Source organism: Penaeus chinensis, chromosome 2, assembly GCF_019202785.1.
Source record: "Penaeus chinensis breed Huanghai No. 1 chromosome 2, ASM1920278v2, whole genome shotgun sequence".
Lineage (NCBI taxonomy): Eukaryota > Metazoa > Arthropoda > Malacostraca > Decapoda > Penaeidae > Penaeus > Penaeus chinensis.
The window spans coordinates 38,043,068-38,048,067 of record NC_061820.1 but is presented as its reverse complement, the minus strand read 5'-3'; the positions used below and the strand labels follow the sequence as shown (position 1 = coordinate 38,048,067).

Genomic DNA, 5,000 nt, shown 5'->3' with positions numbered 1-5,000 from the left:
CGCAGGCACACGCATACGCATACGCATACGCACACGCACACGCACACGCACACGCACACGCACACGCACACGCACACGCACACGCACACGCACACGCACACGCACACGCACACGCACACGCACACACACACACACACACACACACACACACACACACACACACACACACAATTCCTATCCAGTTTGCAAAGGGTTTTCAATTATTCTTTAAAAAGGCAAGAAAAATGCACTCCTATCTGTCTGTCAATTTACGAATCCCCCCCATTTTAGTAGAATGTGCTAAATCGAAAACAAAAAAAAAAACCAAAAAAAAACAAGGCAAAAACTTATCCGTAAAGAAGAAAAAAATATGACATGACATGACATGACAAAAGTCCCATTCCACATGACAAAAGTCCCATCTCTGACTGCCGCCCCCCCCCCCAACCCCCTGGACTCGCGTCTGTGGCACCGGCATTACAGCATCGCTGGTGCCGTTTACTTGTAGATAGTTGTGTAAGGCCTTTTAGTTGTGCATGACCACCTTCACCACGCTGCATGGCTCGCAGTAGCAGTACTTTCAGGCTTCGTTACCACGTTTCCATATATTTCTGCGTGGCCTCATCTCATCATGATGCCGACTGTATATATTCTTTTTCTTTCTCTTGTCCGTTTTGTTTTGGTTATTTTGTACTTTTTGATTTTTTTTTTTTTTTTTTTTGTTATATTCTTTTCGTTTTATATTGATTTGATTTGATTTCTTTCTACTTCGTTCTTTTACGTTTTTTTTTTGGTTTTATTGCCATTCTTCTTCTTTTTTTTTTCTCATTCTCTTTCTCTCTCTATCTGCTTTTAGTTTATTTTTCTCTCTTTTTCTTTGAATCTCCTAATCATTCCATCCTCCAATCTACCCAATCACGTTTTTTTTTTTTTTTTTTTTCTTTATTCAATGCATTCCTTATTTAGCAAAGGAAGCGACCGAGAAGGTTATGTGGAAACATCCCTTTATTTACACATTCTGGAAAATGGACAATAAATTAATAAATAAAACAAATGAGGGAATAAATACAAGGTATAGATAAATAGAGAGAGATGAATTCACATACTCTTCCTGTTCAGATGTGCTTCAGCATGTCGCATGGTCTTTACCTAACATAGGGTATATTGCATTTTTTTTTTATTTTTTTTTTAAGTATTATTTTCATGCATATACAATAACTTGTTTCGTTTGGAAGGGGCTTTTTTTTTTCTCTGCGAGTGTTGGTGTATTTTGCGCATTTATGTGACTAACATCTAACTTCGGAAGAATATATTTACTGACGATTCGATTTTTTTTATTCTATATATTGGCAGTTCTGTGGCACAGTTATGGTAATCTGGATATTTCCCAAAGCCTGTATTTAAGGCAAATTTGGGGATGATGTTAATAGAAATCTACACTTTCTTTTTTATTAGATTTATGGTAACAAAAGCATAATGAATAAAAAACGGCACTTTACCATTTTAAAACTAATATAAAGAAAAGTAACGTTTTTCCCCTCTAATCTACGTTTTGTCTTAACTTCCTGTGAAGCACGAGAATAGAAACATAATTCCCTTTCTAAAAAAAAAAAAAAAAAAAAAAAAATCCGTCTCGGCCTACCTGATCTGAGTCACGTGACCCGGATTTAGTTTGTAAAGCCGTCTGGGGTTATGTTTCGGTTGATCGAAGTTACACTATATGTTTCCAAAAACATAATCCCATTTCTAAAAATCGATTTTCAAAATATGTCCATCTGTTCAGTCTCACCATGCGCATGACAACGACTATTACTGTATTCTAGTCGATCTTACGTGACCCGGACTTACCCTGTCATGCGGTTTGGGGTTACGTTTCGGCTGATCGAAGTCATAACGTGTAATATTTTAGATTTGTCATGATGCATAATTCAGTTTTCGACGTCACTGCTAATCCTTAATTCTGCGAAACATGTGGCTGAAAGCACTTAAAATATACACAAATAGGCAGAAAGACAAATACAACAACCAGTCAACAAAAAATCTAAACGTTTTACTAAGCGTGTTGCCAACAGCTGCAGTCGTAATAGATCAGAATGTCGTTTACAGATAGTTTAGTAACGTTACTACTGCATTTTACTTCCCTGTCTAGTCTTCATTTGATTAATTATTTATCTTTATCTATTTATCATTATTATTCTTTAGTTCTGCATCAGTTGGATTATCTGCACTTGTGACTTATATCTGTCTTATCAAGCGTGGGTGTGGCCGTGGCTCTAAAGGGAGACGATGGAGATAGAAGGAAGAGGGAGAAAAAGAGGGATAGAAGAGAATGGAAAGGAGAGAGAGATAAGGAGAATGAAAGGGGAAGAGGGAAGAGGGGGAATGGGAAGAGAATAGAGGGTGGAAGAGAGAGAGAGAGAGAGAGGAGGGTGAAAGGAAAAGAGAGGAGGACGGAAAGGGAGAGAGAGGGAGGAGGATGGAAGAGAGAAAGATGAGGATGGAAGGGAGAGAGAGAATAAAATGGGAAGGAGGTAGGCTGAAAGAGAAGAAACAGGAATAGGAGTCAACAATAAAACATAGGGAACAGAATGGCGCGGGAAAGTAAAAAAATAAAAAAAAATCGGAAAACATACACGAAGTTCATGTCTAGCTGCTGTTTTGTCTCCATCCTCGTCCACCTGAGCTATTGCCACAACCCCCTGGTTCTTACCTTGAAAACTGTTCCCAACTCCCGGCATAATATCGACAAAGAAAATCTAAAAAAAAGAGAGAGAATTACCAAGGTCATCTTACAATGCGGCCTGAATTGTAATAAATTTTGACAGAATAACAGGAAAAGTTTCTAAACCAATGTCACTGCAGATATTTTCACGCAAGGGAGTTGGTATCAGCTGATAGTGCGGTGCATCTAGAGTATTACAGTAAACTCGAGAGGTTCTCACTATCCGGGGTATGCATGTGTTCTCATGCTCATTCTCATTGTGGACAGACTCTTGTCTCTGAAAGGCTTATGTGTAGATATGAATGCGATGCTGTCTTTGCACTCTCCATATATGCTTCGGTGAATGACTGGACATCGACTTCGGTAATAGCAAATGGCTGGCTAATAGCGGGGAGTTTAGGTAATCCTTTTCCTTACGATATTTTTCTTAAATTAAGAGCCTCCTTAAGAATAGTGATTTGGTGTCAAATAACCGTTGTTGGCGTATATATGCGTTTGGTTTTTGTTTCTTTTTTTGTGTCAAGGAACAAAATTCATGTGTAGTATTGAGTTTCCTTTTATTTTTATATTTCTGATTGTATCGTATTAAAGAAATGCGATAACTTTATTATATCGTCGCTATGATTGGTGTTTAAGCATTGCATTAAGACAACAATACCTTGTATGATGCATAGAAAAAAGTATAAGCTTGCATGTTTTCAAGACTTAAACACTACCAATTTCTCTTATATATAGTCTAAGATCCCCGATCAATATCCTAACTAGCCTTATGTAAAGAAAGCTTCACTCCCCAGCCACGAACCAAGCATCAGGCCCGGTCTAGTACTAAGTTCACTCCCCAGCTAAGAACCGGGCGTCATACCTGGCCTAATAGTAAGATGTTAGCTCGACACGTGGTGTTATTTTGCACATTGCTCTTTCGCGTGGAGTGTTCTCTCAGCAAGAGACGGTGGCCGGGAGGCGTTGGTCGACCGTTGCGTGGCGCGCACAGGAGGCGTCGCCCCGATCCGCCGCGCCGCCCAGACGCCTTCGACCGCCACAGCGTCTGCTTCTCTGAATGGTGTCTTAGACAGGCAGTCCCGTTTCTTACTCTAGGCCTATCTTCTAAAAGTTGATATACAATTATTCCGCTGCCGCATGCTGGCGGCGGCGGTGAAGCAGCCCCACCGTTGCAAAGGTCTCCATCACAACCCTGTAAAAGCTTTCTGCTCCAGGAACCTCTAAATTGCATGTGACTAAACTTTAACCATGATTCAGACACAAGATAAACAAATTATACATACCATGTGTATTTTTCCATTTACACTATAAAAATGAGGAGAGTAAGTCAAGTAGGCGACGTGTTCATGTTGGCGTCTGCTGTACCCGCTGCCGCCCCTGCCCCGCGCTCCTGCCTGCCTCCTGTACTGTATTCTTGCCCCACATCTTCACTTGGGCTGTTGCATTTTCTGTATTATCTATTGTTCTTAGATTTAATAAACTACTAGATTTGGGGATCCCCCTCATTGTATTTCAGATTTTGTATATGTAAATATGAAAGATAAAATTAGCTATCAGGCTTGAAGATAATTGATGTAGTTAAGTGTAGATAAATCTGATGGTTGATTATAGATTGTTGATATCACTGAATCCCCAATAATGTGCAATTGAGTCTACCACTGGGTTCATCTTCCATCAGGAAGGATGGAGCATTACTGTTGATCTCCTAGACTTGATGGTCAGGACGTGGCTGTGGGTTGCTAGGAGAACACACCTGCTCGCCGCCTCTCCAGTAACGGCCGCATCATCGTTTTCTTTCAGCGGGCGGGAGGGGAGACTGAGGAGGAGCCGACAGAGCCCCGTCTCGATTGCGCTCTCTGCACTCATCCTCACCACCGCTCTCCTCTATACACGAAACCCGCGAGCATGACTTAGGACATAATGCGAGGATGGCTTTTCCTTTCATTCAAGTCAATCATTTGTAAGTTATTTCGAGTTATTGGGATGTTGCTCGTTTTTCCCAACAACCATATTAGCTCTCGATGCTAGACATTTATTCTTTGTTAACTTAACCGTACAAACGGCACGAAAACTTTGAGTTTATTTCATTTTTATATCGAGTTCATATTTTTTCGTAAGAGCAACACTATCTTTAACATAAAAAGTCGGGCATTAGTCAATTCCTACCTCTGTTTCGTCAGCCTTTTCCGCCGTGCCCTTCGGTCGTAAAATTCCCAGCCGTCCAACCATATGTGCTAAGGCTCATCCTCGTTGAGTGGACTCGGTCCCGGTTTGGTGCGTAGAGGCTTCCCATCTGACA

General features: G+C 40.7%; 1 protein-coding gene across 3 annotated transcripts in view; it reads left to right on the top strand.

Annotated features, from left to right (window-relative positions):
- Positions 1 to 5,000, top strand: part of LOC125031413 (excitatory amino acid transporter-like) — a 39,439-nt gene that overhangs the window by 24,947 nt on the left and 9,492 nt on the right. The window lies entirely within an intron of this gene.